Source organism: Drosophila busckii, chromosome 3R, assembly GCF_011750605.1.
Source record: "Drosophila busckii strain San Diego stock center, stock number 13000-0081.31 chromosome 3R, ASM1175060v1, whole genome shotgun sequence".
In the NCBI taxonomy this organism is placed as follows: domain Eukaryota; kingdom Metazoa; phylum Arthropoda; class Insecta; order Diptera; family Drosophilidae; genus Drosophila; species Drosophila busckii.
Window position 1 is genome coordinate 21,061,793 of NC_046607.1, and position 22,060 is coordinate 21,083,852.

General features: G+C 34.9%; 1 protein-coding gene across 3 annotated transcripts in view; it reads right to left on the reverse strand.

The window, feature by feature from the left end:
- Positions 1 to 14,319, reverse strand: part of LOC108603213 (rho GTPase-activating protein 7) — a 90,967-nt gene extending 76,648 nt beyond the window's left edge. For all 3 annotated transcript variants that reach the window (XM_017991808.1, XM_017991807.1, XM_017991805.1), the window contains exon 1: positions 13,583 to 14,319. The gene's annotated coding sequence lies outside the window, so the exon portion shown is untranslated. The remainder of the gene's footprint in view (positions 1 to 13,582) is intronic.
- Between the last annotated feature and the right edge of the window lie 7,741 nt (positions 14,320 to 22,060).

Below are 22,060 nucleotides of genomic sequence, written 5' to 3' on the forward strand. Positions count from 1 at the left end.
GCAGCATATTAAAATACTTTTTTTTAGGTTTTTTTTATTTTTTTTTTATTTTTTTTAGTGTAGCTTGCGCATTTAACTTTGGACAGATGAGCTACACATACATCCCCAGTTAGTTTGCTGTCTGGAGTTTAGGCCACCGCATTTGGGGGAAAACGCTTCATGTGTCTGGGGCTCTGAAACATTTGAAAGTGTCACGTTTGGTGAAATGCTCGGCTAGAACTAAATATGGTGAAAATTGGGTACAGCTCGCTCGCAATCATTTGACTTGACACTTTCTAAGCCGCCAACACTGTGGACGCCGCCGCCGCCAGCACAAAATGAAGAATGCAAACAGACAAGCAAATGGCTGAAGAATGCGCAAGGTTTGCTGCTTGACTGTGCCGGATGTTTGCTCAGCGTGCCACAGACGGTGGCAGCCCAAAAACTAAAACGAGAAACTGAACAAATTCTTTGCTTAACTGTAAACGAGCTAACAATGCAACGAGCAGCAGCAGCAGCAGCAGCAGCAAACAGCGACGCGCTGTGGCAGCCACTCGAGTGAAATAATTAAAATTCCATGCTCATAACTTCCGCAATTAAGGCCCAAGTCCAGGCTCTGACGCTGGCACTAACAGGAGTTGAGTTCTGCCAGCTAATTCAACTTGGACATGCCACATGGCAACACTTGCAACATTTTGCAGCAGTCTGTCTAGTCTAAACGCCGCTGCGTATCTTTGAGATACACAAACGCCAGCAACGTTGGTCAGTCGTTTGGTCGCCTGCAACTAATGAAGTAATTCATTGAACCGCGACTGCGCCATTAGTTTAGTGTTGCTGCCACAGCGTTGCACCTACGCCCAATGTTGCCACAACAGCAACGGCCCTTTCAGCTATTTGCTGTTTATGTCTGCGCATTTAATGTTTTAACCCCAAGCTGCCAAACGAACTGACAGTCTTTGTTTACAGTCATCCTGGCCCAGCTCGCTCGCTCTCGCTCTCGCTCACTCTGTAGCTCTCGCTCTCGCACCCTTTGTTTGCTTGTTTGCTATTTTAGGCAAACAGCTGCGTGGACAACGCTTCCTGCATTGCACATTACATCACTTGCTGACAGTCGAGGCGGTCTGGCTGGCTGCTGCTGCTGTTGACTTGACCTCGCCTTTAAAAATGCACAAGTCGCAAGCCCCAAGTCCAGGCCACGCCTTTTGGCAGCCACTTTGTTGCTTTATCAGCTGACCAAGCCCAAAATAATGGCCCGTTGAGAAAAATGTCTTTGATAATTAAGCGGGCCAATGCTTCAATCCTCACTCTACACTCAGTCGCGCTCTCTCACTCTCTAGCTGTCTCACTCTTTTGACTGTGCGCATTCTAACGATTGCACTTTCACGAAAAAGCGCAAGAACTTTATCGCTGCATGCCGCAAGACGCGACGAGACGCAAGTTGCAAGCCTCAAGGCATTCATATAAAGTAGCAAACTTGCAACGGAAAGTAGCTGCAACGCACACTGCAAGAAAAAGTTTAGCAATAGCGCACATATTCTAAGAATTTTTTAAGCAGCGTTTACTATATAAAAATATTATATATTTTATCTAACTAAATTCTTTTAAAAATGTTATAATATTCTTAGTTGTTTACATTAAATAAACAATAATTTCTGCTTGAAATTCGTAATTTCAAATTACTAAATATAAAAAAATATATTTATTTTTTTAAGCTGTAATTAGCAAGAATTTTGAAGCTTAAGCTTCTTACTTTCAATTGCATATAGCAAACTAAAATTGTTTTCAAAATCTTTAATTAAAGTGGCATTAAAATGATTTCCATGTATTATTTGTATGCGTAGCACTTGTGAATGCTTTGACAGAGTTTTTGAGGCAAGAGTAAATTGTAAAATGCTCAAGTCTTAAGCATTATTTTTATATTAAAAAACTCAATTTGTAAAAATTGCAAAATTTAAATTTATATGCAATTTAAGTTCAGACATTGGCAGAATCGCACACACAATTTGTCATTTTAAACTGAAAAGTTTTTTATTTATTTTTTATAATGATTAAATTTTATTTTAGTATTATTTAATTTGTTGTACGACTTTTATTTTTGCTGTGTGGAGAGTGTTCGCGTCTCAAGGCAATTGCTGCAGCAACAGGCACATCAGCTTAATAGAAATATGCGTGTTATGTATGTGTGTGCATTAGTATTAGTGTGTGCTTGTGTGTGTGTATATGTGAGCTGCTGTGTTGTGCATATCAAAATCCATTAGTGGCTTTTGTAGAAATAATCAACAACGACACCAAAAGGAGAAAAAATAAAAACGCTGCTGCTGCTGCTGCTGCTGGAGACGCTGCAAATTTATAAAAAAAAAAAAGATTTTCTACATAAAGTAAAGTCGCGCTCTCTCGCTTAGTTTAGTGTTCATATCTATCGGCGCGGCTAAGTGAACATTTGTAATGGTCACTGAGGCGAGGCGGCGGCGTTGGTGGAGCAGGCGGCGCTGCTGCTGCTGCTGCTGGTGCGTTGTCTATCAGCAAACGCGTTTGTTACACACAGACACAAATCATAGCTGTGTGTGTGTGCAACAACAACAATAAGCAAAGCTAATCATTTGTTTTCGTTGTTTATTTCAAACAGAGCGTAACAAGCGCATTTTGTATTAAAAATAAAAAAAAGTTATAATTACAATTGCGGTTATTTGGCGGACGTTCTGTATGCATGTGTGTGTGTGTGTGTGTAGCTGTGGTCAGTGCTCCGCTTGTTGCATGTGGCATGTTGTATACTCCACTTGTAGTTATAAATTGCATTTAATTATAAATTCTGTAATGAGGCAGGCGCGCAAAAATAATTTTCCCATTTGCAAGTCGCAGTCGCTGCTGGCGATTAAATTTATCAGCGTCACTCTTTGCTGATTGACTTGTTGGCATGTAAATATATTTACATAGTCCCCCCGCCAGTGTTGTAAATCATATTTGCTATAAATAAAAGCGCTATAGACATAATTTATAGCACAGCACTGACGTCACACACACACACACACACACACATTTAAAGCTGAAAGTTCATAGCAAAAAAAGGTTCAAGTGCAGCGTAAAGATTTAAGCCGCTTTAACTTTAACAAAAGCATATTTGTTATTATTTTTTATTATGCTACGACCTTAGGCAATTTATTGCGTTGACTTTAGTAGACTATATAGCTATTAAAATTATATAGCTGTCTTGTTTTTATTGCGCGCACACAAAATACAAAATTTTGGCAATTGTTCAAGGCTAACACGCACACTTATACACACACACACATATATATGGCTTATAGTTTTGTTGTTATTCAGTTACATTAGTGCAGTCTATACGACTTTCTTTTTGAATATGAAAGTTCTAGCTGCTGTTTGTTATTTGTTTATTTGCTTATCAGCGCTGTGGCGTCTCTAATTAATTTCTACACACACACACACGCACGCAGATCCGGTCTAAGCAACTCGCCTACCCACGTAAGCATAGCAAACTAATTAAGTCACATATACATAACGCCAAGCGATATCAAGCGATAAAATACAACAACAGAAACAGCATATTAATAAAAAATGAAAATAAAAAAATACAAAAAGTATTTCGTGCCGGCGCTATCTAAGTAAAAGTAACACACACACACACACACACACACATTTGGCTGATAATCGAAACAGTTGGAAAAGAACTGAAAACTGTTTATCAGCAGCTGCCTAATGAATAAAGCTTTTGGCCATTGATAACAACAAACAGTGCCACACACACGTGTGCGGCCAAAGCAAAAACGTATGAAAGAAAAAGCAGCAAAGCCAAAATAACCACAAAATATAATACGCAGTACTTAGCGCTATATTGAATTTTAAATACACTAAAATATATGACTAGCAATAGATTTTAGCTATTTGCTATTTGGAAATTATTTTAAATTTAAATGAATTTTCTAAGCAAACAAAATTTCTCTTCTTTAAAAGTCAAACAGCATATAAATTCTGATTTTTATTGAGCAGCTTAAGGTTAAGATTTTTAACCCTTGTCGTTCATCAATTTCAGATATATATTTATATATATAAAAATAATATTTTCAATTTAAATGTTATTTTTAAGAAAATAAAATGTAACCAATCAATTTTAATTAATTTAATCAGACCAACAATTTTTTCTAATTTTCATGTAAAGATTTTTAGCCTTAGAATGGCAATTTCATTAGTTAAAGAAATATATTAAAATATTTAAAAAATAATATTTGCTATACATATTTGAAATATAATTGCTAATTTTTATAAAATACATTTTAACTGGATTCTTTGGATTTTTCTTTTGAGCAACTTAAGTTAAGGTTAAGATTTTTAACCCTTGTCAATGGCTATAAATTCATTAATTATGCTACTTATATAAACATTAATGCTGTGCGCTAACTAAAGAGCATAGTTTAGTCGGTCAGCTTCATAAATTTATTAATTTTTTGTTAAACAATTGCTGACGCTACTTGAACGCCCATCAATCAAAGCAACTCGAGTGTCTCACACACAAAAAAAAAAAAATAATAATAATAACTTGAATACTTTTGGTGCTGTTTTAGTTTTATTTTTTTATATTTTTGCAGCTTTCAGCGTTTTCAATTTCATTTAGTGACTTTTAATTGCCGAAATCAATTCAAAAGCCAGTTGAACGCGTTAAAAGCAGCCAACAAACAACAACAACAACAATAACTACAATATCAATAGCAACAGCAAAAACAAGTAAAATAAACAAAATAAAAAAAAAAATTATTTTAATAATTATTAACAAGACGCCGCGCGGCGAGTTCATTAGCGCCGCAGGCAAATGAACAAAAAAATTTTATACAATTTTTTTGTTGCTGCTGCGATAAATATACAAATAAATGTTGGGTAATTAAGACTTGTCTGCCCGGCGTGTAGATATTACGAATATACATTGTTAAGATTGCAGAGAGGGGCTGAGGGGGTGGGGTTGGCTGGGGTTGAGCTTTGCGCAAAAATATTTAAAGGCGTTGCGAAACTTGTTCTACAACTTGTTTTTAACATATCTTAAGTACGCTCTATAAAAAAAAAAAAGAGAGCGAGTGGCGAGTCTAGAAGCAATTGGCAGGGGGCATGGGGCATGGGGCAAGTGGCAGGCGATAATATGTGTGGCGAGCTATGCGATAATGCCGCACATGATATAATAAAATTGGAATTTGTTGCAATTGCTTAGCATGCAAAGCTATTTTACACTTTATCAAGAGCTAGAGAGAGAGAGAGCGAGACGCTCGCCAAGGCATTTGTGGTTGGCTGTAAATTTCCATAAATTTACATGCTATAAATCAAATTGAAACTGTTGCTTTTTTATAGCCTAGGCAGACGTTGATCTGTGCTTTGGCTGCTTATCTACAATGGACTTGATGCTGTCTTTCAGCTGCTGCTGCTGCTGCTGCTGCTGCTGAAACTAAAACACAATGTGGCTGCTGTTGTTGCTGTTGCTGCTGCAGCTTATCAGTTGCAACTGACTGACAAAGTGCAATCAACTCAAGCAACTGCATTTCCTCGTACTTGGCAAGTCAATTATTATAATAATAATGTTGCTGCTGCTGCTGCTGATAATTAAGTTGATGACTAAGTTGACAGTTGGCCAAATGACGCCCCACGCAGCAGACGCGGCCAACAACTGTCTGTCTGTCTGTCTGCCTCAGACGTCGCGCCCTCGCTTTGTCTTCACTCTGTGCAATATTTTTGTTTAAGCAGCCAAACGCTTATGGCAAATGAACTCATTCATTGCTTCATTCACAAAAAAGAATATCGTTAACAAAAGCTGCTTGCTATGCATGCATATCAAACAGTCGCTAATGCACTTTTGTGCTAAAGAAAACAACAATAACTTGCCTTTTATTGTTGTTTTTATATATATTACTCAATTTCTTTTTGACTCAGGTGATGACTAATACACAAGCGATAACAAAATGCAAGCAAAAACAACAACAGCAACAAGCGACTGTCACATAATATATATGCGCATATATATAAAATCCCTTGATTTTTGTATATGCTAGTGTCAGCATTAATAAAGTAGACAAAACTATGGCTAAGGCCGCCATATAATGACGTCATGTTGACAAAAAATAATGTCAACACTTTGCTGATTGCCAAAAGCAACAAATGAGCGCGCTATATAATATATACACAGCAAATAAATTACTTAAAGCTATTTTTATTATTTTTAGTTGCAAACGCAATTTTGTTTCATTTGTTTCTCGCTGTGTATTTCTGTCAGCTTGTCAGTTTGGTCAAACTTGTCAGTCAGCTGCATATGGCGCTTTATACTAACTAGTACTGCTGTTGATAGCAATTCTACAAAATATGCACGTCTAGTATATTTTTTTTTTTTTGAATTTTGTTAAAAAACTTAACGCTGGCGCTTGATGACATGTGTTCTCAACTATTTTAATGAATTAATGCACTTACGTTTGCGTTTTATATTCATCAAGTTAACAAAATGAGAACATACCTGCAATGAAAAAATGTTTATTATTTATTAAGCCTTAAGCGCTGACATTAATTTTAATAAAATAGAAAACTAAGCTCATTTAGCTGATAGCAACAATTGCTGTAAATAGATCATGCACTCTGGGTTCAACAACAATCAATATTTATTAAGGCGCCAGCCAACTGCAAAGTGCATTAATCATGCGAGGCGCGCTACACTGTTGAACATAAGTGAGGGGTGATTAACAAATAATTATTAATAATAATAATAGTGTAGAAAAATAGCAATAAATTAACGCGCATGTGTTGGCAATAAGACAAGCGTGAATTAGTTAGAAAATTATGCAATTAAATTATATATAAAAATAAAAATAAATTCAGACTTAGCTTTTGGAAAAATGCAAGAATTAATTGCTTCAAAAATTATAGAATTAAAATAAATATAAAAGCGCAAATTAATAGACACTCATGTCTTTGAAAAATGCAAAATATAATTACTTTTAAATTTATAAATATAAAAATACAAATTAAATAACACTCATGGGTAAGAAAAATCCATTAATTGAAATATTATATATAAAAATACAAATTTAATGACACTGAAGTCTTAGAAAAAGACAAAAGATTACTATAAAATTAAAATATATATAAAAATATCAATTAATTAGCACTTTTGTCTTGTCAATAATGCAAGAGTTAATTAGTAAGAAAATTATACAATTAAAATAAATATAAAAATACAAATTAAATAGCAATCATGTCTTGGAAAAATGCAAGACCTATTACTCAATAAATAATACAATTAAAATATAATTAAAAATACAAATTTAATGACACTGAAGTCTTAAAAAAAATGTCAAAAGACTGCTATAAAATACTTATTAAATTATAAAATTAAAATATCTATAAAAATATCAATTAATTTAAACTCGTGTCCCGGCAATAAGGCAAGAGTTAATTACTTCAAAAATTATAGAATTAAAATAAGTATAAAAATACAAATTAAATAACACTCATGTGTTGGAAAAATGCAAGAGTTAATTACTTAAAAATATATATATAAAAAATTAATTAATTACGTGCATGTCTTACAAAAATGCAAGCGTTAAGAACTAATTAGACAATTATGAATGGAAATACCACAAAGTCAAAACAGCAACTTAATTGAAAAACCACAAAGTGCGCGTGTGTGTGTGTGTTGCAACAACAAGTCAACAACAGCACCCACACACATCAACATCACATACAACTGCAACAAAATTGTAGAAAAAAATAATCAAATTGCACTTCAGCGTACAATGGCCATAAATACAAAAATCGTATGGGTAATATTAATGCTATTATAGCGTCACAAGAAATAGAAGAAAAATGCTTAGAAGCAACAGCAGCAAAGAAAACAAAAACAAAAACTATATATATATATATATATATATAAAGAGCCATATTTGAAGACCTTGTACGTGTGCTGCCTACACAACCAGTTCGCAGTTTGAGTTTATTTCAATTTTGTGTGTTATGCCGGGCCTGTTGGCTTGTCTCTTGGTCTGGGGTCTGGTCTGGCCGGCTCTGACAACGTTTTGGCTTCTTAGTTTGTTTGTGTGTGTCTGTGCTGCATATGGCGGCACTTGATTTGCATAACAAATGCAGCAACAGCAGCGACAAAAGCAAAACTCTAAGTTCAAGCCAAAGTCACAAAACACAAAACACAAAACAAAACACAAAGTAAAATAAAAGATTCATACACAAAGTCAAAGCAATTACGCCAAATTTCACTCCATTAAGCCACACACCTAGTCGCGTTCCATAAAAAACAGCACAAAAAAGTGAATGTCTATCATTAAATATATATATTTTTCTTTTCTTTTTTTGCAAGCAGCAAATTATCAATGAATAGCTCAGCGCTCAGCTTGCCATTTCCGCTTTAATGTTTGTCTATATGCAAAATTAATTGCATTTAATTATAAATAAAAAGCAGCACAGCCGCCCGCCCAACGCCCACCGCTCACCGAGCGGTCTGCGAAGCGTTAAGAAAAATTGCCAAATAAAATAAAAAAGTCACGCTGGCATCTAAATAATGTCTACAATAAAATATAGCGACACTTTTGTGGCATTTGTTTTATATATTTTTTTTTTTAGTTTTTGCGTGGCATAACTAATGACAGCTAATAATTACATGAATTTTTTTATGTATAATTAAGTTCATTAAAAATGCTAATTTTTAGTTTTTCAAGCTGTAGGCGCCAGTCAGAGCAGAAAGACAGAAAACAAAATGCGCTAAAAATGAAAAACAAATTGTATGAAAATATATAAAATCATAACAATTGTTGCTAATTGCAATAAAAAAGAAAATATTACATTTTGCAACTAAGCTAAATAAAAACAATATTATAAATATATAAAAAAAAGAGCTAAAAATTAAAGGTAATAAAAATATAAAATTTTCTTTTATAACAATTGCAGCTAAATTGCAAATTTAAGACTTTTTTTATATTATTTCTGCAACTAATAAAAACCAAAACACAAAAGTAGCTATAGAGCAAAAAAAGAAAAACAAAATGCGCTAAAAATAATAAACAAATGTATACAAATATATTGTTTCAACAATTGTTAGCTAATTGCAAATATAAAAATATAAAATTTTGCAACTAAGCAAAAGAAATACAAAGCAAAATATTTATATTTATATAAAAGAGAGCTAATAAAATGTAATAAAAATATAAAATATTCTTCTACAACAATTGCTGCTAAATAGCAAATTTAAGAAAGTTTTGCATCATTTTTTGCAACTAATTAAAATCATAAATAAAATTCGTTGAGCTCAAAATTTAGAGCAAAATTTGTATAAAAATTGCAACTTTCTAAATTGCATAAATTAAACAATTTAGCGCTGATTCTGAGCCACTAGCCCTAGATCTAAATTGTACAGTTAGGCAACTGCCAAACGTGTCAGTTATAAACAAGTTGCTAAGCATATATAACTAACTTGTAGTAAACTTTAAACAATTGCTACGTGTTGCGCTTTGTATGACGAGCCCTTAAACGCGATAACAAATACTTGCGCGTAACTTAAAAAAAATAAATAAAAATAAAATAAAAATATTGCACATTAGTCAGCATTTGACGTTGATTGCGTAGCACAGTTGGCACCCCACTGATTTTTGTTGTTGTTTTTGTTGGCTGCGTTTTGTTTGCATTTTCACATGTCGCCCGCGTATAAACAAATTACGCTGTAAACAATAAATGCAAAGCGCTGTAAACAGGGCTAACAACTACAAGTTATATGGGCAAATATGTAGTAGAGCTTAATTATGCAGGGAATTTTTAAAAGACATACGTACAGCTCAAAATGTATAAACATTTTCCAGCTGCAGAAAAGCAAACTAGTCAGCTCTTTTTTTTTTGTTGCTCATTTTTTTTTTTGTGGTATGTCCGACAGTTCGTCAATCATTGCGCTTTACATGAAAATCGTGTATTGTGGTTGTTGCTTTTTCTCTGTTTTTCACTGCAAACAAATTTTTTGACAAGCAACTGACAGAAAATTGACAAGCGCACGAGCAATGGGGTTTATGCATATTATATATATATATATACTATATATATATGTATGGAGAGCAGCGAGACAGAGAACTCATGTGAAAGATGATTCCAGCTGTGAAAAGGTCAACATAGACATAGACACAGGCATTTAGCCAAACAGACAAACATGCTTTGCTTTTGGACCTGCTTGTCGTGCAGAGTTATTGCTTTTATTGTTGTTGTTGTTGTTGTTGCTGCTTTGGCGCTGTTGCCTTGCCTCACTTTCCCAATGCTGAAAAGAAAAGTGTGGCCTGGGCCTGAGAACTGCGTCCATTTCTCCTCAAAAAAAAAGGTCGAGCTAATATTGACAAATTAAATGCAGACTAATGTGTGTTTAATGTGCGAGCTTGTGTGATTGGTTTCATTATTTTTCAACTCAACTCTCCCCCCTGAGCGTTTGGACTGCCCGCAGCGTAAATGATAAACAACAACAAAAAAACTAAAGGCAGTTGCATATATTTATGGCTTTGCCACATGTTATAGAAAAATTTTTGAAAAAATTTCAAATTAAAATATAGTCTGCGCATATATATTTTGGTTTAGTTTAAGTCTTTAAATTATGACCTTAGCTAATAGGTGTGAGAAGATTTGTTTATGCCATTTAAATTTATGTATAAAAAATACTGCGTTTTTTGAAATTTAGTCAAGGTGCTTGACGTGTCAAAAATTTGTCATATATTAAGAGCTTAGAATCTTTAGATAGTTTAAAACTCATGCATATATATTTTTTAAAATTTTATTTAGTGCAGCAGCAAAATTACTTCAATTTTTGTTAACAATTCAAAACAATAGAAAAACTAAAGCAATAAAATAATTTAATTTTAATACAATAATATTTTTTAGCAAGTTTAGTGCACAAAAATCGAAGATGTCTAATAGTAAATAGTGTTGGAGCAACAAAAATTGTTAAAACCTGCCACATTTAGTTCTTTTTACTAAGTTTAATCATTTTTGTACTAACAACTAAGTAGCTTGTTTTAATTTGTTTGTATATTTTTAAACTTTAAGCAGCTGCAACGCTTGCAATTTGTTGCTTGAAGTGCGTTTGTGCCTTAAGCACAAAAAATAACAACAAAATAACTTCTAACGCAACAACAAAGCAAAACATGCAGCACACACATGTATGCAAATGCGTGTGTGTGTATTAGTGTGTGTGTGTGTGTAGCCCCAAAGGCAAGGCAATTCAAAAGTCATTGAGGCGCAAAAGTCAAGCATAAATATTTCAAATAATGTTTGTTGGCCCCGACTGTTAGACCTACGAACGCCACTGGGCGATAGCAGCAACAGCACTAGCTCCAGCAACAACAACAACAACATTAACATTAACAGTGGATCTAGTATGCCTATGTCTGGGTGTGCTGCCGCTGCTGCTGCCGCTGCTCAGGGCAGTCAACGTTGTGTGGCATAATTTGGTGAGAGTTCGAGTTCAACACACACACTAGCACACACACATGCATACATATATAAACTCAACACGCGCACATTAAGTTGGAAATAAGAATAACATGAATCTGAGCGCAGTTGATCGTTTGTTGAGCGCTCTCAGAGAGCGGCAGAGCGGGAGACGACAACAGCGTCGCTTGATGACCTCAGTTAAAAATAAATAATACTTTACATTGTTTGAAATTAGTTTGCTGTTTTTGGATAGAATTCATTTCATGCTCTCTCTCTCTCTCTCTTTCGCTACAGACAGTAGCTAAAATAAATTTACTTCTATGTAAGTTCAGGGTGGCGCCCCAACAACAACAACAACTACAACTACAACTGCATACAAATCACATTGTCAACTTAGTCTTAGTTCGGCAGCTGTAGTAAAAATATTTATGTAAATTCTTGCCAGACATTTATCACCTACAAAGAATTGATGTGAACCTGTCTAGAGATTTAATTTAACATAACGACAAGCAACAGGAAATGTAAAATAACAGACAAGTAATCCTTTTTAAGAGGGGTGTGACTTGTGGGGATTTTAGACATTTTTAAAATGTCTCAAAATAAACAATACACAAAATTTGGAAGTTAATGCTAAACAAACTTTAGCTGCATAGCAATTTAATTGCTAACAATTGCTAATTAATTTATTAATAATTTTTATAGAACAGCCTATGGCAACTGTTTCAAGCCAAACAGCTGTAGCTAAATTTACCTAAAAAACAAAATAAACAGCGCAAACATAAAAACGAGTTAATACACACACACATGTACATATATTTACATATGTTTGCATGTATGTGTGTATATAAGAACGCAGCATATTGTTTCAGTTTTATTTACGCCAAGTTTGCTGTTAAATTAAACACCTTTTTTATTTAAACACATACACGCACATAATATAAACAAAAACCAGTTGTAAGCATGTTAATATAACTTTACAGCAAAGCAGACACAAGCATAATTGACTATAAAAAAGGGTCGCTTATTAACGTAAAATTTATAAATTGCAACTAAATCGCAGCGCTGTTTATGAATTTTATTTTATGTTCGATGACGCATTTAATGTGACCGGAAATATTTTAATGCAAATTACAGCGAATGCGCAATGCACATTCAAGTATTTTGTTTACGCTTTTAAGCAACAAAATCAACTGTGATTGGGCGTCCCTATAGTAAAAAATGCGCAACGAACATTAAATAAACAAATAAACTAAGTTCAAGTGCCGCACACACACACAAAGAAATAAACATGACGATCAATAAGCACAGCCGATTATGATTTATGAAACGAGCAACGAAAATAAATAAAAAAATATATAAAAAATTATTGTCAGACCTTAACGCGTAACGGAAATGTTAGTCAGATAAAGTCAGCTTGCAGTTTTAGTTGTGTGTGTGTGTTATCGATATGATTTTGATGAAACTAAAAGACAAACTCGAACTAAACAGCTGTGGCCCCAGCACAATACTTTCAATACATACTATGTAGGTTATCAGCTTGACGAGACCAGCACCACCAATAGCGACTAAGCGACAGCGACTATAACTGTGCTCGCTGAGCTGACAAGATAAAGCGCGTCTAACTTAAAAGGAGAGACAAGCATCAGAGCGCAGAGCCCAGCGCCAGAGCGAGAGCGCAGGCAAAGAGCGAGAGAGCGCGAGCGAGCGAGGCATTGCCATACTGATAGCATATTTGTATGCATGTGTCTGGCATATGCCGGTTTAAGCAAACTCTGTTTTTATAAAAAATTTAAGTTTTTGTTTCTTCACTTCGCTGTGTGTTGCCTTTTTTAATATTTTCGTCTGCTTGCTGCTGCTGCTTGTTGTTGTTTTTGTGCAGTGAAAGTAAGTGCAAACATAGCGACAGCAACTAAACGTTTTCTAACATTCTAAGAAATGTTAACTTAGCCAGCTGCAATTATTGCTGTCACTCTCCCACACATACAGACAGATAAGCGCATTGTTTACGCACTCACAACTGATAAGCATAAGTCTTTATGTATGTGTGTGTGTCTGCTTTGGCTTAACCCACACACACACACACACCTACACAGCTTGCCTTTTCTATTTCACTTTTTGCTTTAGCGCATATTTTGCAAATTAAACTGTGACCTACCTTTATGTTGAAAAAACTCTCGCCTACAAATCCGTTATATGTTTATTTATTGAAAACTCAGTTTCGTTTGCTCACACACACTAATAAACACTTGTATACACAGAACTTTTGCACTAATTTCTTATTATGCGTAAATTGATTTCCAAATCTTTACATCAACTTTTTTTCTTGTTGTTGCTGTTTCAACATTTCGTTTCACGTTTCGACATGTTGTTTTTTTCTTCTTCCAATTGCCAGAATTTAGTAATCTGTAACAAAAACACACGCGACGCGCTTTTACACACTTTGCTTTGCTCTTCACTCTTCTTCTTACACGAAAATGAATTTGTACGCACTATTTAGCTTTTTATTTATTTTAGCTGTAAATTTTCTTCAGCTTGTTTTTGTTGTTGTTGTTATTGTGGGGGAGTTGTGCGAAATTCAAGCACATAAGAAAATATGTACTGACCGTGTCTTGACAATCGAAGCGTTTGTTTTGTTTTCAACTGCAATTTCCGCGTTTTCTTTTTGTTTATGCTATATATGTTGTTGTTTTTGTTAGCTGGCAGCACTAAAAAAACAAACGTTTTCTTTCTTAATAAACTTTAACGTTTTGCTATCGTTTCGAGATTGTTTATCGTTTAGCTTATACTTTTGTAAGTTTCGTTCACGTTCTCTCGTTTTGGTTACACTCCATTCATAAAATATTTCGTAGCTGTTTTAGCGAGCGCGCGCGACCGCGACCGATCAGCTTGACGTTTTTTCCGTTACTTTGAGTTTGAGAAAGAAATAAAAACAAAAACAAACAAAAAACAACTTTTTTAGTTGGTTCGATGCGTGTTCGAGTTCGACTCAAAGGTTTGCAGCAACTGTATGAGTTTGACTCAAAGGTTCGTATGAGTTTGATACAAAAGATCGGCAGCAGTGCGTGTAAGAGCGAGAGATGCGATACGCGTTCGAGTTCGCAGCAAGTTCGTCGCAACTGTATGTGTTCGAGGGGCGAAGTTCGCACACAACTGATCATTTCGCCGCAAAAACTTAACAATTCCCCTGCGAGCTCAGTACAAGTTGCAAGGGCATGTTAGTTAGTCAACTAATTTATATTGGACCTAAAATTGCACATGGTAAAATGTAATAAAAAGCGCATTACTTAAATACACTAACTAATGCAAATAAATTAAAGAGCATAACAGCTTAGCTCGCACTAATTTAATATATAATTAAGCCAACTTAGTTTTAAACTTTATTTATATTTGTTTAAATATTCTTCAGTGTTTTGAGTATTTGAGTTGGCTAGAATCTTCTGCTGGAAAAGTGTTGCTTCATTGAAAGTAAAACCAAAGAGGAAAATCTCCAACTGACTTCTCGACTGTGTAAATTTACACACTTTCCAATGTTAACAAGCGACGATAAAATGCCGCTTAGGCCGTCTGGCCGTCTGTCTGGGTGTTAAGTATACTACCAAGCATTGTTTGCACTATAGCTAAGGTTTATTTTTTATGTAGCTGCTCACAGCTGGGCAACAATAATAATAGTTGCAGCCTCCCTTGGCGTTTATCGCCGTCTTTAAATCTTTTGCTTCTTATCAATGCGTTTTATGGTTAGGGCTTTCCAAGCGCTATTGTTACCAGTTCCAGGAAGGGGTCTTAGCACGTGCATTGTCTTAATTAACTTGCGGCTTAGCACCTTGCTAAGATAGAGCAATAACATTTGAAATTAGAGTCATATAAGAAATCTCAAATCAAATACAAAATAACAAAACGTAGTTTGTATATTTTTATATATATTTTAAGTATAATGAACTGGCTATGTAATACACTTGGCGCTGGCAATAAGCAAATACCACATGTAAGCTTCACCGAGAGCACATTGCAGCTGGAACGCGAGCGCCAGCTGAAGCGGATTGCGTCGCCTGTGCCGTTCGAGAATTATTTGAATGAGCTGCGGCTCAAGGCATTGGATGACAGCGGCCAGCAGCGCATGTTGCCAAGCAAATCGCAGGAAATACGCAAGCAGGCTATAGAAATGTGGCCGCTGCTGTCGGCAGCCGAAAAATACAAATTTCAGCAGCTGGCGCAGAACTCCAAAAAGACGCGCATCAAAATGTTGTATATAAGCAAAAGTAAATCAAGTATTAACTTGGCTAAGCAAGCTAAGCCCAAACGCAGCTTGAAACGTAAACGCAGCTCAGCGAAAATTGCAAAGCCAGCCAAGCTGCCAAAATGCAATTCGGCAGTGTCAGTTGATCAATCAGTTGAAGCCATATTAACAGCATATCAGCAACAGGTACAATCACTTTGAACTAAAATATTTTTAGCATGTTAGGTTTTTAAAATTTCAAATTGTACGCACATTAAAATTCAGCGCTCTGTGTCAATGACACAAAAATTTGCTTCCCCCGCTCTCTCTCTCTCTCTCTCTTTCTTTCTTTTTTGCTCTTGCTGTCTCTCACGCTGTTTCATAACTCTGTTAGGTGTGTTAGATGGCGGCGCAGTCTTATCAAAGGTGCGCATCAACGTCACAGTCTCTATGCCTCTGTGTGTGCCTCAAACATCCCGAGGCTACGTGCTTTGGCTTTGGCTGTGGCTGTTCTGGCTTTGAAATCGAAACCTCTGACGTCCCATTGTGTTGAAATCCAAGAGATTCCCGCGTCTGCATGTTGATCGATAGCGCGCGCATTTTTTTCGTCTACGTCTCTTCTTCCAACGAAAAGCAAACAAAACACGCATAAAGAAAACAAAAAGATGCCACACAGATATAACAAACACACACACGCACACACACATGAGTATTTAAGCATATTTTCAATAGTTTTCAATGTCATATCAGCATAAATATGCAAGCCCATTGTTCTAAGAGCTAATCAAATTTATGTTAGCAGCCTCAATTTAGTTGCCATTTGGGCTTAGTTTGGAGTTTCTATAATTCTAAAGTATAGTTTACTGTAATCTTAAGCCAAATGTTAGCTTAAGCTGCATTTAATATAAATTTATTTTAAATATTACAAATTTGTAAGCAAAATCTCACAACTTAAGCCTTTCATCTGATTTCAAATGCACTTTTATATAGCTCAAAGCTTAAGCTTAGACCAAATATTGTTTATCTTAATATATAATATAATACAATATTATCTTTCAAATTTAAGCCCAAAATCTTTAACTAAAACTTAAAGTTTTAAGCTGAAATCGTCTGTAATGTGAATTAAAGTCAGAAACTTCATTTCAATTTGAATTAGAATTCAAAACATGAACTCAATTTGAATTAAAATTTTAAGAATAAATTTAGTTTGAATTCAATCAGCTTTTAAAAAAGTATTTAACTCAACAGCAATGTAATTCGTTGAGGATGAACTGAAATTCACTTTGAAAAAAAATCTCTAAGATTTAAGAAAAGAATTTTAGTCAAACAACTTATTCCAAATGCATTTTTATACAACTCTAGCTTTCAACTCTCGACTCTTAATCTTAAGCTATTAATAACTTAATTTTAAATATATACAAATTTGAATGCTCAACTCCTCCAACTGTATTTTTATACAACTCTAACTTTTAGTACTCGCCTTTTGTTATTATCTTAATTTTAATTTAGCATATTTAATTTAAAATATATACAAATTTAAAACCAAAAGCTCGATTAATTCACTTCATCTGATTCCAAATGCATTTCATCTAAATGAAATATATATTTAATTTAAAATATCTACAAATATCTATATAAAATTCCCAACTAATACATTGTCTAGTGCATTTTTATATAACTGCAACTTTCAGTTCCCCACTTATTTACAAACATATTTTTTTATTGCTTTTGCTCAATTATTAGTTTGCATAAGATATAGAAATTAGCAAGTCTGAACGCACTTTTGAGTATTGGTATTGTGGTGTCTGGGGAGCTTTAAGAGCTTGCCATAAATGATAGTTATATGTTTTTACGCACAGCAGGAAGCTGGCCAATAAAGTTGTATTTGACTGGGGGGAGTGGGGGGAAAACCCCAAAGCCAGGCCAAGTGAAAATTGCCATAAAAAAGGCAATGCTCGCGCACTTACTCACTCAGTCACTAACGCTGGCGAATCGCTGGCGACATCGTTCTGTTAATGGTCACACTGTCTGGCTGTCTGTCTGGCTGGCAATCCTTGCACTTGGCCAATAAAAACGCATTTGCGCCTTTGCATTTGCCATTTGGCGGTGTCGGCTGATAAGTCAAGTTTTTATAGCTTGGCGCGCATTTAACTTGATTATAAACGACGGCAGGCGGCCATGGGTAATATAAAATCGCTTTTCATTATGTTGCAGGCATGTGAAATTAATAAGCGAGACCGAAAGACAGAAAGCTGGCCAAAACGCCAAGTCAAGTTTGTGGCTTAAGTCTTTTGTTTAGCTTCTTTTTGCAGACGCTATTGTTGTTGTTGCTGTTTGGACTGCCCGCTGTGTGTGTTTGTGGCTAAACAAAATCAAAGTTGCTTCAAATGTTCATTAATTCAAATTGGTTTCTAATCGCAGCTTGCCGCGCATTAATCCAAGCGACACCCCACGCAATGCGCCTGCGAATTTTATGGATGAGGCCACAGCTCGAGAGTCACAACAATTGCCATGATTAATGCCTGAACCACGACGCTACTGTATAAACATTTATATGGCTTTCTCACAGGTGTCGGGCCAGGTAGACAAAGTGTGAGCTCAGTAGGGGGGGGGGAGATCCTTTTTATTTCACTAAGTGCACTTCCGCTTTGTTACTTAACAGACAAATACTAGAAAATTCCACAAGTGCTAGATAAGTCATAAAAACAGATCCTTCAATTACAAATGCCAGACAGCAAACACGCACAGGAAGAGCGACACTTTATTATATTTAAAAGATGCAGTCAAAGCATAAAATATAAAGTTTGCTTAGCAACTGTTTGGCTTTGGTTTTAGTTATTGTAAGTAGAACACGCTCAAAACTGTGCTATATAGCATTGGTGGGTTCTTGGTTAACAAACAAAAGTCAAGTCTTGAATTGCCGTTATGCCAAGGCTCAAGGTTAGCCAACAGCATTGGGCCTAAAGCTGCTGCTGCTGCTGCTGCTGATCGTGTGAAAATCTTGTACAACATTAAACGCCAATAAGTAAATAAGCGCATAAATCAACAAGACAAATGACTCTGAAATATTCTGTGCGTGTGTGTGTGTCGACAAACACAATGACAAAAGGCGGCATGCGGCAGAAGTTGCATGCAGCCGAATTTTAAATACACTTTGCTGTGAATTTTTGTAAATGCAGCCAAGTCAAACTAAAGTTCCAGCTCATGATAAAACAAAGCTGAGTCTGTTTAACACTCCCAATGTATAAGTTTATCAAATTTAAAAACAAAAACATAATTTTGAATACTTTTAAATTTAATTTTTAATATTTTATGTAATCTTTTTCTTTTATCTTAACTATAAGTTTACAATTAAATAAATAAATAAATAAAAATAAAAGTAAAGTGTCTAATAAATTCAACTAAAAATAAGTTAATTTAATTAGGCTTGAAATACTTTCGCTTACTCTTTAAGCTGCAGTTTAATTGGAATTTTTAAAAGAATTTCTTGCTATGAAAAATATGTAGTCAATTTCTTTTTTAATATATTAAATAACATTTGATGCGAAACAAAAATTTATAAGCTTAAGACAAAATGAATACAAACAAGTTTAACCTTTTTTTATAATAAACATGAAAACAAATTATAACTTTTGCTGCTGCAGCAAATAAATGAAGAAGGAATAAACAAATTTGAAGCATGCCGAACTAACAAGTTTAAAAATTGGCCAAAATTGATAAACCAAATTATTGATAAATAATGTAGAAAATATGAGTTTTATTAAATTATAATTAAAGCATATCAAACTTACCTTTACAATTCATTTAAATGTATATGAAACACAGATATTTATCTAAAAGAGATAGAGAGACTTTTATTTAATAATTTTTAAATATTAAAATTTGTAGCTAATCATAACGGCTAAACTACTAAGCAGCTCATAAAGAAAAGTATTGAAATATAAATGCAAATGTAATGAAAATGAAAAGAAAGCTCTCAGACTGACTAAACATATTTTGACTTAGTTTGAGTATGAGGGTATAGCAGGTGAGTTGGGCTTGCAGCAAGGCTGCTGCTCGAGTTGCTGTTGCTGGTTGCTGGTTGCACAAGCCATTGTTTTGGGGCAGCCTAAATGGGTCACAAAACAAGCAGCGTCGGCTTGAATGGCCTTTATGTACTTGTTACGCCCGCCCTGTGCAACGAACTGAATATTTGCAACAGCAGCCCGCAGCTAAAACAACAGCAACTCATTTTTGCATTTTTGTATTTATGGCCTGCGACGGCAATTCATGGCTATCAACACTAGCAGAGGAGCAGCAGCCAGCGCGTTGCATTCCAGGAAGCTTGCATATCTAGAAACTTTACAAAGTGCGAAGAACTGAGTGCGTGGCAAGTTCAGCGCTGGGGGCAGCAGCTGCTGACAACATTAGAGTCTAGAGTCTAGAGTCTGCTGTTGATAAACATTATAGCAGCCAGACCTTGTTGCAATTGTTTATAAATGCGCAATGCGCTGAAAGCAACAAATACAAGTTGAGCGAGAATTTGCAATTTGTAACGTGTCGCCAACAAGTCTGAACTGAGCTATAATTACAGACAGAGCGAGAGCGAGAACCGCCAAGTCACAGTTGCCACATAAATCAAAACTTTGGCGGAAAAGTCACTCAGGCGGCATAAACTTGCCGCTGCTGCTGCTTGCCACGCGCGTTTTTGTGGCTTTGGCTTCATAATTCTAGTAGCTCAAGTTGAGTGTCGCGACTTTAACCAGTTTGCTTGACTTTTGTAGCTTTGCTTGGCCGTCTCTTTGTAATTAGACGCAGCATAATTAGCCCAAGAGCTGCAAGCGTTTTGAATTTTAGTTCAGCTGCTGCGCTGCTTTAGAAAGTTTTATAAACAAAGATTATTAGCGCGATTATATTTAATTAGATTTTTTGCACACAGTCTCATTGTGAAAGGCAAACAGCATCAGCGGTTGAGCAGCGCTAGATTTTTGGGCACGGCTCATTAGGCAAAAAGCTGCGGCTCCTATGCATGCAACAAACGCCAACACAGCAACGTTCAGCTCGCTTTTTGTTGCTTAGCATATGAACGTTTCCGTTTGCAAAACTTGTAATTTATAGTACTTAAGCTATTGCTTTTGCTTTTGTTGTTGCCACACAGCTGTGGCCTTGATCGCATGCAACGAAGCGTTTGCAACATTTGTTGTTCTCTCTCGTTGTTGTTGTTTTTGTTTTGTTTATTCAACGTCAACGTGTATTTGTTTGTTAGACAAAACAAAATCATAAAGCTGTTAACACGAAATGCATAAATTTGCAAAGTCAAGAGTGCAGTGCAGCAGCCAAAGCGGCGTATACTTAACCCAGTTTGTTAGCAATAGCAATAGTTGCAGCTTAAGTACAAGTTGCGTGCTGAGCTTTGATTTGTATTTGCAACTAGATTAAAGCAAAGCTACTACCTACTATAGTGAGAGAAAATTATTGCATTTGAATTGCGTATATCTTGAAGACGAATTTTTAAATATTTTATACTGTAATGATAAAGCAAATCAAAATCAAAGCAAGCTTACACTTTTGATAGACATGGCTTAGACTTTTAGTGGGTAGTGATACATTTAATGCAACTATTTAGTTGCATAGCAGCAGTAGTAACAATAAGTTGCCTTAACTAAATATGCGGCAAAATAAAATCTCACAAGCAAACAACACGACGTTGGACTCATCGATTTGGCTGAAATTTGGTTATGTTATAACCCTAGTTCTACAATATAATGACGCGACGGCCAAGGAACGGCCTTAAAACGTACTTAAAGTTTTGTCAGTAAGTTCTACAGCTTCATCGATTTGTTTAGATAGAACTCAGACTCAAGACTCATCTCATGATTTTTTGGGCGCTGCTGCTTGTCAGTCTAACAAGCTTAAAATCAATTTGGCATTAACATTTTTGAAGCCACGCAGCTTTGTATATATTTAATGGAATTTTTAATGCAATTCTAATTTTAATAGCATTTTTTTAAGCATTTGAAACAAGTTTAACAAGTGTGAACTTTTCTTAGAAATTTAATACAAAAATAGAACAAACAGTTTGAACTTTTTTTATACATTAAGCAACTTCTTAGCATCTTATTATTACTATTAATAATTTTTAGCTCAATTCTAATTTTAATAGCATTTTTTTGTATACATTTGAAACAAGTTTGACAAGTGCGTATTTTTCTTAGAAATTTAAAACAAAAACAGTGCGAACTTTGTTTACATTTTTAAAGCTTTTGTGCAAATTCCTTTCAATGCGCTTAAAATTTGTTTAATGTTTATATATTATATATATTTATGCTATATTTTTGCTTGTATTTTTTGTCAGTGTAACAATAAATTAACGACTTTTAACAGCAGCTATAATTAAAACTTGCAGCGCTGCTGGCCAAACCCTCTTTCAATAAAAATATA